This window comes from Pan paniscus, chromosome 1, assembly GCF_029289425.2.
Source record: "Pan paniscus chromosome 1, NHGRI_mPanPan1-v2.0_pri, whole genome shotgun sequence".
In the NCBI taxonomy this organism is placed as follows: Eukaryota; Metazoa; Chordata; class Mammalia; order Primates; family Hominidae; genus Pan; species Pan paniscus.
In genome coordinates this window covers 199,362,696-199,377,114 of record NC_073249.2, presented here as the reverse complement: position 1 = coordinate 199,377,114, position 14,419 = coordinate 199,362,696, and the positions used below count along the sequence as shown (strand labels likewise).

Here is a 14,419-nt window from a genome sequence, read left to right as displayed (position 1 = left end):
TGATCCTCCCACTTCAGCCTCCCGAGCAGCTGGTACTACAGGTGCACACCATCACACCCAGCTAATTTTTGTATTTTTTGTAGGGATGGGGTTTCACCATGTTACCCAGGCTGGTCTCAAACTCCTGGGCTCAAGTGATCTGCCTACGTTGGCCTCCCAAAATACTTGGCCTCACGCCTCCCCATGTGGGCGTGAGCCACTACACCCAGCCTTATTTATGTCTTTACTGTCTATCCAAGGCTTCCCAAACTGCATGAGAGCATGGACCTTGTTTCTTCTCAAGATCACTGAGTTGTATCCTTAGTAGTACGTGACACATAGTAGGCACTTAATACATCTGTTGAATGTTAAACTAATAACCCAATACTAGGCATTATCCTATTGTTGAATGTTTAATATAGCAAAGGCTTACAGAAAACCTACTGTTTATGAGGCCTTAGGTAACACATATACACATCTGATGAGAAGGTACATGGTGTCTTAGGCCATTCTTGCATTGCTATAAAGAAATATCTGAGACTGGGTAATTTATAGGCAAAGAGGTTTCACTGGCTCACAGTTCTGCAGGCTGTACAGGAAACAGTGCCAGCATGTGCTCCTGGGGAGGCTTCAGGAAGCTTTTACTCATGGCGGAAGGAAAAGCGCAAGCAGGCACTTCACATGTGAACTCAGAGCGAGAGCTCACTTATCACCAAGGGGATGGCCCAAGCCATTCATGAGGGACCTGCCCCCATGACCCAAACACCTCCTACCAGGCCCCATCTCCAACACTGGGTATTACATTTCAACATGAGATTTAGAGAGGATACATATTCAAACTACATCACATGGTATAATGAGAATTAAGTGGACAAAATTAAAAAAAAAAAACCTCTTCTAGAGGCTTCTGAAAAGAGCAAATAAGTAGACTATTTTTCCCCCAGAGAATTCATTTAAAAACAGAAATAAGAGAGTTGTGACACAGTCCCTTCTCTAAAGATGTATAAACAAAGGGTCCCCAAGGGATCAAGGCTGAAATGTACCACAATTAACATTTTTAGAAATTATCTAGAAAAAACAATAGTGAAATCTTCCCAGTTTGCAGATGACTCTACAGCAACACATAGAAGTACAATGGTGCAAGGCTCTGTGTGTTCAGCAATGTGAAAAACAGCTTCCATGTAGACAAAAATAAGGTAATTCAGTGACAGAAAAATAGTTCAAACTATAATTATCAAATGATGAGCTCTAAAACTACCTGTTTTAACATAGGAAAGGGGTTTCAAAGTCCCTAGACTGTACCCTGAATACAGCTACAAAAAGGCAACAAAATACTGGCTGTCATTATGAAAGCTTTGGAAACACAGAACATATCATCCTATCCTTGTACAAACCAAAGTGTACCTGTACCTAGAATAGAATGTGCAGTTGTAGTCATCATAGCACAAAAAAGGTAAAATAGAGAAGGCCTAGAAAGATATCGCAGAAGACCAAAGGGACCAGAGGGGCTTCTATATGAGTACAGATTTTTTTAAAATGTCTTTTTAAGGCCAGGCGCGGTGGCTCACGCCTGTAATCCCAGCACTTTGGGAGGCTGATGCTGGCAGATCACGTGAGGCCAGGAGTCCAACACCAGCCTGGCCAACATGGCGAAATCCCATCTCTACTAAAAATACAAAAATTAGCTGGGCGTGTTGACACATGCCTACAATCCCAGCTACTCGATAGGCTGAGGCAGAAGAATCACTTGAACCAGGCAGGTGGAAGTTGCAGTGAGCAGAGATCATGCCACTGCACTCCAGCCTGGGTGACAGAGCAAGACTTCGTCTCAAAAAATAAAAAATAATCTGTTGCAATGAGCAAGTATTACTTTTGTAACTTCAAAGAGATTTTAAAAATAAATAAATCTAGGATATTAGAAATGGGAGGCAGGCCGGGTGTAGTGGCTCATGCCTGTAATCCTAGCACTTTGGGAGGCTGAAGCAGGTGGATCACTTGAAACCAGGAGTTCAAGACCAACCTGACCAACATGGTGAAAACCCGTCTCTACTAAAAAGAGACTTGGGAGGCTGAGGCAGAAGAACTGCTTGAACCCGGGAGGCAGAGGTTGCAGCGAGCCGAGATCCTGCCACTGCACTCTAGCCTGGGGGACAGAGGGAAGACTCTACCTCCAAAAAAAATAAAAAAGGAAAGAAAGAAAAGAAGTAGAAAATAAATTTCATGCACACAGCAAAGCAAAAAAAAAAAAAAAGGATATGATGTAAGAATAAGCAAATTAGTAGCTGTGGTTTGTTGGAAAGAACTCTAGATATGCATCAAAGGACTTGGGTTCGTATACACATTAACATGGACAAATGTGAAAAACTTTATGTTGAACAGAAAAAGTCAGACACAAAAGTGTGCATACTATATGATTCAAGAACAGGTAAATTTAATATGTGGGGATAGAAATCAGAACATTGGTTGCCTATAAAATGGTGGAGATTGACTGGAAGGGGAACTGGAAGGAGGGAACTTTGGAGGGTTATAAAAATATTCTATTTCTTTTTCCTTTTTTTGAGATGGAGTTTCGCTCTTGTTGCCCAGGCTGGAGTGCAATGGCGTGATCTCAGCTCACTGCAAACTCCGCCTCCCAGGTTCAAGTGAGTCTCCTGCCTCAGCCTCCAGAGTAGCTGGGATTACAGGCATCCGTCACCACACCCAGATAATTTTTTGTATTTTTAGTAGAGACAGGGCTTCTCCATGTTGGTCAGGCTGGTCTCTAATTCCCGACCTCAGGTGATCCACCCGCCTCGACCTCACAAAGCGCTGGGATTACAGGCGTGAGCCACTGCGCCCAGCCAAAATGTTCTATTTCTTGATGTGGGTGTTGGCTACATAGGTGTTTACATTTGTCAAAACTCATCTAATTATATACTTCCATCTCACTGTATATAAGTTTTACCTTTAAAAATCTTGGTTAGGGCCGGGCGTGGTGGCTCACGCCTGTAATCCCAGAGCTTTGGGAGGCCGAGGTGGGTGAATCACAAGGTCAGGAGTTCAAGACCACCCTAGTCAACATGGTGAAACCCCATCTCTACTAAAAATACAAAAAATTAGCCAGGCGTGGTGGCAGGCACCTGTAATCCCAGCTACTCGGGAGGCTGAGGCAGGAGAATTGCTTGAACCCAGGAGGCGGAGGTTGCAGTGAGCCAAGACTACGCCACTGCACTCCAGTGTGGGCGACAGAGTGAGACTCCATCTCAAAAAAAAAAAATCTTGGCTAGGCTTGGTGGCTTACACCTGTAATCTTGGCAGCACCTTCGAGGCTAAGGTGGGAGGATCACTTGAAGGCAGGGGCTAGAGACCAGCCTTAGCAACATACCCACACCTCATCTCTATTTTATTATTTAAAAATTCCAAATAATTTTAAAATAAATATAAATCTCATCTTAAAAAAGACATTTCAATTTCAAATGTTCCATTATTTAGTTGAATAATTTTGAGGAAGTTAATCTCTCAGAACCAGTTTACTTTATCTATAAAGTGCAGCTACTAATGGCCTGGCACGGTGGCTCACGCCTGTAATCCCAGCACTTTGGGAGGCCAAGGCGGGTGGATCACCTGAGGTCATGAGTTCAAGACCAGCCTGGCCAATATGGTGAAACCCCGTCTCTACTAAAAATACAAAAATTAGCTGGGTGTGGTGGCACATGCCTATAATCCTAGTTACTCAGGAGGCTGGGGCAGGAGAATCACTGGAACCAGGGAGGCAGAAGCTGCAGTGAGCCAAGATGGCGCCACTACATTCCAGCCTGGGTGACAGAGCAAGACTCCGTCTCAAAAAAAAAAAAAAAAAGTAGCTACTAATATATCTCAAGTGCTGGGGACTGTCTGTAATAGTATACAACAAAGTGGAGCACTATGCTTTGCAAATTATCATCCAATGAATGCTGAAGGAACTTTAAAAGTAAAGATAGGGAAGAAGTTAGTCTTATAATTCTCATAATTCCACAGATGCCGTTGGTATTCAGGAATACTATTCTTTAAAGACTATCAATATTCTACAAAGGGAAATTCACTTATAGTTCCCAATTGTGAATGAAAAGAAGTATCAATAGGCATGACCCAAAACCTTCTTCTACACAGTTAAACAAAATTTCTCAAGACCTGATTTAAGAGCAAACTTTTTAAACTGAGTACTTATGGCCGGGTGTGGAGGCTCATGTCTGTAATCCCAGCACTTTGGGAGGCCGAATTGGGCAGATCACTTGAGGTCAGGAGTTCGAGAACAGCCTGGCCAACATGGTGAAGCCCCATCTCTACTAAAAATACAAAAATTAGCCGAGTATGGTGGCAAGCACCTGTAATCCCAGCTACTCGAGAGGCTAAGGCACAAGAATCGCTTGGACCCGGGAGGCAGAGGTTGCAGTGAGATTAGATAGCACCACTGCACTCCAGCCTGGAAACAGAATGAGACTCCATCTCAAAAAAAAAAGAAAATAAAAATAAAATAAAATATAATAAAATAGAAATAAACTGAGTACTTGCTAGAACAAAGGCATAAGCCAGGTATGGAGGAAGGAGAGGAGGTTTCAAATCAAAATACTTGAGAGTAAATGAACTGCTCTTGTTACTTTACTATGTCAATTACAAAGCTTAAAATTCACACAAGCCACACGACATATTTAAGAATGCATGTGTTGGGCCAGGTGCGGTGGCTCACGCCTGTAATCCCAGCACTTTGGGAGGCCGAGGCGGGCGGAGGTCAGGAGATCGAGACCATCCTGGCTAACACGGTGAAACCCCGTCTCTACTAAAAATACAAAAAAATTAGTCAGGCGTGGTGGCAGGCGCCTGTAGTCCCAGCCACTCCCAGCTCCTCCCTGTAGTCCCAATTACTCGGGAGGCTGAGGCAGGAGAATGGCGTGAACCTGGGAGGCAGAGCTTGCAGTGAGCCGAGATCACACCACTGCACTCTAGCCTGGGTGACAGAGTGAGAGTCTGTCTCAAAAAACAAAAACAAAAAAACAAAAAAAGAATGCATGTGTGGAGGTCAGGAGATCGAGACCATCCTGGCTAACATGGTGAAACCCCGTCTCTACTAAAAATACAAAAAAAAAAAATTAGCCAGGCGTGGTGGCACGCGCCTATAGTCCCAGCTACTCAGGAGGCTGAGGCAGGAGAATCACTTGAACCTGGGAGGTGGAGGTTGCAGTGAGCCGAGATCACGCCACTGCACTCCAGCCTGGGCAACAGAGGGAGACTCCGTATGAAAAAAATAACGCATGTGTGTATACACATGCACATGTTCACTCAAATTGGAAATGAGTCAAACCACTGCTTTTTCTCAAAAAGCCTTCTGTATTCTCAAAATAAGAAACTTGGGGCCAGGCGTGGTGGCTCACGCCTGTAATCCCAGCACTTTGGGAAGCAGAGGTGGGCAGATCACTTGAGGCCAGGAGTTTGAGACCAGCCTGGCCAACATGACAAAACCCCGTCTCTACTAAAAATACAAAAATTAGCCAGGCATGGGGGTGGGCGCCTGTAATCGCAGCTACTTAGCTCAGGAGGCCGAGGCAGGAGAATGGCTTGAGCCCGGGGTGGGCGGGGAGGGCGTGCACAGAGGCTGCAGTGAGCCAACATCATCGGGCCATTGCACTCCAGCCTGGGCGACAGAGCAAGACTCCATCTCAAAAAAAAGAAAAAAGAAAAAAAAGAAACTATTTTGTTCAAATGGAATTAATCTTACAGCTGAGAGTACATCTCAGACTTCTCTGTATTTTACCAGAAAGAAAAACAGAGCTTGAAAAGAAATATCACAGGCAAAGTTTAATAGCCTCTCCTATCAATCTCAAATTATTTATTAGTCTGTGGAAATCATGATGAAAAGCAAATTTTTCTGAGATACTTCTATATCTGAACATTATTTCTTCAGCAAGCATTCAACAATTCTTGTTTCTATTCTTCTCTTTTCTAATTCAATTCTGTTTGGTTTCTAAGTTAAGAAGTGTGTTGCATTTGCATAAATGGTAACTATTCTGAGATACTATTCATAACTATACATTTGAATTCTGTAAAGTACCATTCATAACTTCAAACAGAACAGGAAAAAACACTCATTCAACTTTACCTTAATGGTGACTAAAACATGAATGATTATAATGTTATATTGTACAGAGTTGGCCAAAAGAGAATGAAGTCTTCAAATGTTACCACTACCTTGTCATTAATTTATGAATGCCCAGAGGAACTAAGGACCACTGCCTTGACCAATCCGCCTGTCACAAAAAATACTGAGCTTAGAAAAGCATGCCCATTCTAAACATGTTTTTTGGAGTTATGAAGTGTTTATGCAGGGACATCAAGAGATACATCTTAGCCATGAAGCTCAAAAATTAGCAAGAATCCTGACAAGTTCTGGCAAGTTCTTTATATAAGCAATGCTGGTTATCCTTTAAGTGTTAAACTTTTCAGCTATGAGCTTTTCCGAGAAACAGTCTTTCATGCAAGGTAGGTAGTAATAGTCCAGTAGTTCTTTACTCTATGTAATCTTAATCAGTGGTAGAAATTAAATTTACATAGATCTGCATAAATAATTCAGCTATCTGTCCTGCTCTAATATATTTAAACCAAATAAAATAAAACTTGAACAGAATAAAAATAATGGGGCTATTTTTAAATGGTCACCTCCTGATTTTTCTCATTTTCTTATCCAAAGTCAGGGACAGGAACTGCATAACCAGAAAGAAGGAGAAAAAGGAGAACATGCACCTGAGGACATCTATAATCACTTTCCTCTATTGCTCCACCACTCCTACCCCTATTGATACAGTAGCTCTCAACGGGGAAATCTATCCCCCCAGGATAAAAGTAACAATATCTGGAGACATTTCTGGTTATCACAACTGGGGCAGAGGGGGTGCTATTGGCATCCAGTCATCCAGTGAGTAGAGACCAGGGATGCTGCTTAAGTATTCCTGGTCAGACCATGAAATGGAAGAGGAGCACACAAGAATGAAGCAGAATACAGAGGCCATAATTAAAGCATTATTAGTATCTCACGCCTGTAATCCCAGTACTTTGGAAGGCCGAGGTGGGCAAATCACTTGAGGTCAAGAGTTCGAGATCAGCCTGGCCAACATGGTGAAACCCCGTCTCTACTAAAAATACAAAATTAGGCTGGGCGTGGTGGCTCACATCCATAATCCCAGCAATTTGGGAGGCTGAGGTGGGTAGATCACCTGAGGTCAGGAGTTCTAGACCAGCCTGACCAACACAGTGAAACCCCATCTCTACTAAAAATGCAAAAATTAGCCAGGCATGGTGGCACATGCCTGTAATCCCAGTTACTCGGGAGGCTGAGGCAGGAGACTCGCCCTGAACCTGGGAGGCAGAAGTTGCAGTGAGCCGAGATCATGCCATTGTTCTAGCCTGGGCAGCAAGGCAAAACTCTGTCTCAGAAAACAAAAACAAAAACAAAAACAAAATTAGCCAGGCATGGTGGCATGCACCTGTAATCCCAGCTGCTACTAGTAAGGCTGAGGCAGTAGAATCCCTTGAACCCAGGAGGCAGAGGTTACAGTGAGCCGAGATCACGCCACTGCACTCCAGCATGGGCGGCAGAGTGAGACTCCATCTCAAACAACAACAACAAAAAGGGGGTGAGGGGTCTGGGCATGGTGGCTTATGCTTATCCCTGTAATCTCAGCACTTTAGGGGGCCAAGGCAGCAGGATGGCTTGAGCTCAGTTTAAGACCAGCCTGGGCAACATAGTGAGCCCTCGTCTCTAAAAAATTTAACAAATTAGGTGGGCATGGTAGCGCTCACATGTAGTCCCAGCTATTTGGGAGGCTAAGGCAAGAGGAGGACTGCTTGAGCCTAGGAGGTTGAGGCTGCAGTGAGTGAGCTGTGATACTGCCATTGCACTCAAGCCAGGGCAACAGAGTGACCCTGTCTCAAATAATAACGATAATAATTTTTCCCATTCCCTAGTCCAATCACACACTGACTCCACCTGCAACTCTTGATACAGTTTCTCATCCTTTGTATCTCCAAAACAGTGAAGGTACCATTCTTAGGAACTATGGAGCCACCCCAAGTAGGTGGATGAATTCAGGCCCTCAAACCAGGCAGCTACTTGGTTTCTTAAAGGACAAAATTCCACAATCCATGCTGTCATAGGGCTTTCTTCTAAAGAGAAAAAATAATTCTTCATCCTCCAACAATACCAGTCCACCTCACTCTACAGTAGAGATGTCCGAGAAAACTAAGAGTAGCCTGAGTTTTGAAATTGTGCTAGTAGAGGCCCTTGGCCATTTAAAGAAACCACCCGAATTCATATGGCTGGTAAACAGAAGTTTCTCATATAGCATACACTTAAAATAAAAATACTCAAAATTAAATGTATTTTAGTAAACTCCTTACACCAAGATGTGCAAATTGTGGAAGCTTCATAAATTAAAAATAAACAAAATTTTGACCCAAATCCCACTAACAGTTTTTACCTCATTCTAAAGAATACTCTAGGCTGGGCGCGGTGGTTCATGCCTGTAATCCCAGAACTTTGGGAGGCCGAGGTGGGCGGATCATGAGGTCAGGAAATCGAGACCATCCTGGCTAACAAGGTGAAACCCTGTCTCTACTAAAAATACAAAACAAAAAATTAGCCAGGCATGGTGGCGGGCACCTGTAGTCCCAGCTACTCGGGAGGCTGAGGCAGGAGAATGGCGTGAACTCGGGAGGCGGAGGTTGCAGTTAGCCGAGATCACGCCACTGCACTCCAGCCTGGATGACAGAGCGAGACTCTGTCTCAAAAAAAAAAAAAAAAAAAAAAAAACTCTAAAGGAAAAAAATCAGCTTTAAAATTTGGCAAACATGGCCGGGTGTGGTGGCTAATGCCTGTAATCCCAGCACTTTGGGAGGCCAAGGCAGGTGGATCACCTGAGGTCAAGAGTTCAAGACCACCCTGGCCAACTTGGAGAAACCCCGTCTCTACTAAAAATACAAAACTTAGCCGGGCGTGGTGGCAGATGCCTGTAATCCCAGCTACTCAGGAGGCTGAGGCAGGAGAATTGTTTGAACCCAGGAGGCAGAGGTAGCAGTGAGCCAAGATTGCGCCATTGTACTCCAGGCTGGGTAATAAGAGCGAAACTTGGTCTCAAAAAAAAAAAAAAAATTGGCAAACATGAATCTACAGATCTGCATTTGATTTGTTTTTCTCTGAATTATATGCAAAAAGTACAATTCTCTTAAATGCTATACAAAAAATGATGAGCAAAGACCCTACAAATTACTATTTAAAGAAGAGGTGGGGGCAGGGCATGAAGTATCACACCTGTAATCTCAACACTTTGGGGAGGCCAAGGCGGGAAGATCACTTGAAGGCAGAAGTTTGAGACCAGCCTGGCAACATTTCGAGAGCCCATCTCTACTGTTTAAAAAAAGAAAAAAAGAAAATAAAAGAAATAAAATTTTTAAAATTAAAAACAAAAGAGGTGGAGGGTGTCATTCTAAAATTTCAGAGACTAGTGAAGATATTAAAGCATAAATTGTGGTACTTAAGAAAAATGCTTATCAGGCACATTTTAATCACAGTAAGATTTCTGTATGACAGAAACAACAAAAGGTGTCTTCTATGTAATATTGTTTTTAGGACACATGACTTTGAAATTAACTGGGCTATACAATATTTTTCCTTGTAATTGCTCTTGTTATCATGTAATTTTGTTTGTTTGTTTGTTTGTTTGTTTTGAGACAGAGTCTTGCTCTGTCTCCCAGGCTGGAGTGCAGTGGCGTGATCTCAGCTCACTGCAACCTCCGCCTCCCGGATTCAAGCGATTCTCCTGCTTCAGCCTCCTGAGTAGCTGGGATTATAGGCGTGCACCACCACACCCGGCTAATTTTTGTATTTTTAGTAGAGACGGGGTTTCACCATGTTGGTCAGGCTGGTCTCGAACTCCTGACCTTGTGATCTGCCCGCCTCGGCCTCTCAGAGTGCTGGGATTACAGGCTTGAGCCGCCGCGCCTGGCCTATCACGTAAGTTTTACCTATAGAGATCTACAGTCCCTTCACTTTATCTCCAAAATGCAAAGGTTGTGAAAAATAAATTTTTCATTATTCATTTGGAGGCAAAACCTGACAAGAAATGACATAAGGCTAATGACAGCACAGTATTTATTTATCCCAGTTAGTATGAACATCCAGACATTTTACTACAGAAATAATAAAATACATCTGATTTAAAAAGTGCCGTCCTGACCTCTCTGGGGTATTACATAACACATAGTACCATATTTCTTTTCTAAAACCCCAAAATCCAAAAATTTTTAAATTCAGATATACATTTGGTCCCAAGAACTTTTTTTTTGGTGCCAAGGATTTTGAATAAGGTACTGTGGACCGGTATACTAATTAAGACTAATTATTTTACAGAAAATATAACATATTGGGAATGAATGTATTAATAGAGCTTCACGTGCAATAAATTCAGTGTCTTCACAACTATCACATACACACAATCCTGGAAAATAAAGCATAAAAAGACTTAACATGTCAAAAGCCAAACACATTATTATGTGTTTTTCAAGTGATGGTGATATTTGCATCCTCTAATATCTAAATCAATTCCTTAGGTTGAAATCACAGTTAAAATATAGCTAAAGACTCAGCTGGGCGTGGTGGCTCACGCCTGTAATCCCAGCACTTCCGGAGGCCGCAGCAGGTGGATCAACCGAGGTCAGGAGTTTGAGACCAGCCTGGCCAACATGGCAAAACCCCATCTCTACTAAAAATACAAAAATTAGCCAGGCGTGGCAGTGCATGCCTGTAGTCCCAGATACTTGGGAGGCTGAGGCAGGAGAATCGCCCGAACCTGGGAGGCGGAGGTTGCAGTAAGCCGAGATCACGCCACCGCGCTCCAGCCTGGGTGACTGATATATATATAATATATAGATTATATTTTACATATATAACCCATACATTATAGATGATATATATTATATATAATCTATATATTATATTTACATATAATCTACATTTATATATTATATAAATTTTATAATCTGTTACATATATTATATATTATATATAACATATATATAAAATATAGATTATATATATAATATAATCTATATAGAGAGTTTTTTTTTGAGACGGAGTCTCGCTCTGTCGCCCATGCTGGAGTGCAGTGGTGCGATCTCGGTTCACTGCAAACTCCGCCTCCCGGGTTCACACCATTCTCCTGCCTCAGCTTCCCGAGTAGCCGGGACTACAGGCGCCCGCCACCACGCCCGGCTACTTTTTGTATTTTTAATAGAGACGTAGTTTCACCGTGTTAGCCAGGATGGTCTCGATCTCCCGACCTCGTGATCCACCCGCCTCGGCCTCCCAGAGTGCTGGGATTACAGGCGTGAGTCACCATGCCCGGCCTATAATATATATTTTATATAAATATATATATTTAATATATATTTATATAAATATGTTTAATAGATATACAAATATAAATATATATTTATATAAATATATTTATATAAATATATATCATATATTATATATGTTATATTATATATAATATATAATATATATTATATATAATATATGATATATATTTTATATTTTTATACAATATATAATGTATATCATTATATTATATAATGTATATCATATTATATAATGTATATATTATATAATGTATATTATATTATATAATGTATATTATATTATATAATGTATATTATATTATATAATGTATATTATATTATATAATGTATATTATATTATATAATGTATATTATATATTATATATTTATTTTATATTCTTATGTTATATGTATATTTTATATATAAGACCGAATTAGTAATATGCTGAGAAAAAGAATAATCCATTGTAAATAATTTACTCAATAAAATGCTCTGATTTTTAAACAACTATTCTCAGAGGGTTTAAGATTTAAAATTATTTCATTCTAGAAGAAAACTGAACAAATTACAATTGACTTTTTCTATGAAAGTAGAGCCTGGGACATGGATAGAGACAGGAATAGCTCTTAAAGATATCTGAACAAGAAAAAGTTTCACAGTTCTTTCCTTCCTTCCTCCTGTAGTTGCTGCTTTTCTGGTTTTAGAATTTCAAACAAAGAAATACATACTGGCTCCACTGCTAAGAAACGCCCTCTTTCTCAGTAACTTCCTCTTCCAATTTTCTTCTCCACTACTGACATATGAGAACAATACCCATAGCCGTCCCTACTATTCTGATTAACCAAAAGCTCTGAGGTTTGGAAAAATTAAGGGCAGCAAGTTATTGCACCCAACTACCGCCTACCCCAAATCCACAATCTTCACTCATTAGAAGTCAAATAACAGGTTGCACAAAGAAAGGGATATTAAGCTTAATCAAAGGTGGGCTATTGAACCTTTCACCCAAGAAATCCAAAGAAATTTGAACAAATGGGAAATTTCTCCCATCCCAAGAAAATGTGGCCCTCTGATGGAGGAGAAGAAGCGAATGGGCTGGCACCACTCTGAACCAAAGTCTAGTCTATATACACCAATAGCTGCTGAACTTTTTCTACAGGCAACCCCACCAGGATTCAAATGGAGCTCTCTGAGGTCCTGACACACACTTCAAAGGGACTTTTACGACTTACAAATAGTTCTTTCCAACTTACAGACTGAATAAAGGGGCTGGACTTATAATTAACCTTCCAGAGATCAAGACGGTCCCCATGCCAGAAGTCAAATCACATATCTGAGGCCAGACCTCTGCCCCCATTTGTAACAAGGCAAACTTCCCTAACACTATCTTTTGAGTGGGCAGTGACTTCCCCCTTGCCCAGTGATTCTCAGAGGAAACAATTTAGTTAAGTAACCTCTGCCCTTTACTGTGCGACCTTGGGCAAATTACTTAACTCCTCTGAAACTCAGTTTCCTTATGTGTAAATTCTCAAGAGTCACTGTAAAAAAATAAGAACATATGCCTAAGCAAGGGTTGACACCTAGTAGGGCTGCCATAAAAGTTCTTCCTCTTCCTTCTAACCCTCCTGAATTCTGGACCTAAATTCCAATCAGAGCCCCAAGGGGCTCCAAGGAGTCCTTCCTCTTCTCCGGTTCTATGGACAACCGTATTAAAACTTTCCCTCTCAGAGGCTCTAGGATTCCTGGAGAACCAAGAGGACCCCAACTCACCCCATCATGGTCTGGGTAGCACCCACGTCCTCCTTGGAACAGCCCCTTTAGACAACTCTCCTCCTTACTCTGCAGACTATCCTGTACGCGCGCGCGCGCGCACACACACACACACACACGCACACACACACACACACAGTGTCCTCCTTAATTTAGCAGGCCGGGGCCTCAACGAGCACCTCAATTACTTCATGGTCCAGAGATGGAAACTGAGGCTCAGCCTGGGGAAGAACTTGTCCAAGGTCTCAGACAACAGCTGGGACCCAACTCCTGTACATACATCTGCCGACGAAACCCTCGTTTTACACAGGGGGTAAACTAAGGCCTAGAGAGGAAAGTGACTTGCTCAAGATCACACAGCGAGCTGATGGCAAAACCAGGTCAGGCCGGGACACTCATAGTCCCTCAGACTTGTGGACCCCTCCAAGTTTCCGAAGGGGACTTCGGGTCACTCCCTCCCTCCCTGAGGGGGTGGGGTGGACTAAAACGCCACCCCGCGCTGACCGCTCGCCCGGCCTCTGCCAGTCCGCAGTAGGAGTCGCGGCACCCAGTCCCCCGAGACCCTGCACGGCTCGGGAAGAGCGGCCCGGCCGGGGCCCGCGCCTCCCAGCGGGGTCTACCCAAGAGGACTTGTTGCTCACCTGGCCTCCCGCAGTCGCCGTCAGCGACAGGAAGGGTCGGCCGGCCGCCCAGTCTCCGCACAGAGTGTGCTCCCGCGGACCGCTTCGCGGGCTGCCAAACGGCCGGACCCCCTCAGCGCGCTACGCCCCCAGCCGCGCTCGCCCGGCCTGTGTCCGCCATTACGCGATTCCCCGCCCTGGGACGCAGCCACACCCCGCCAATGGCCCTGATTGGCTCACTGCCCCACCCACCCGGGGCTTCGGGGCATTCCATTGGCCTGAGTAAAACGCCAGTTAAATAACTACGCAAAAGACGTACTCACGGGTACCCTCCCCAGAGCTCCACCCGGGCGACTTCCGCAATCGGAGTAAACAGCGGGGTGCAAACCAAGTGAAGTGGGGGGTGGAGATTAAGGTAAACCGACTCCTAAATTCAAAATAGGGAAAGCTCACCTAAGAAAGTGTAAAAACTCGTACAAAGTGTGTTGAAAGATGAATTCTTCTTGTTAGCCTTGAAAGAACCGCTAGATTTAGTGAAAGGAAGGGGCCAAGCCCGTAAACTTTCTGTGGACACCCCTCAAGTTGCGCATAGTGTTGTCCCTTCACTCCGGTCTCAGCCAGGGCAGAAAGTAGGGTGGGGAGAGTGAGT

General features: G+C 43.1%; 1 protein-coding gene across 2 annotated transcripts in view; it reads right to left on the bottom strand.

The window, feature by feature from the left end:
• Positions 1–14,025, bottom strand: part of WASF2 (WASP family member 2) — an 84,809-nt gene extending 70,784 nt beyond the window's left edge. The window contains exon 1 of one of the 2 annotated variants that reach the window (XM_003828070.6): positions 13,792–14,025. The gene's annotated coding sequence lies outside the window, so the exon portion shown is untranslated. Of the gene's footprint in view, positions 1–13,150; positions 13,253–13,791 lie in introns of those variants that run through there. The other variant, XM_034959185.3, reaches the window with a different exon arrangement.
• Between the last annotated feature and the right edge of the window lie 394 nt (positions 14,026–14,419).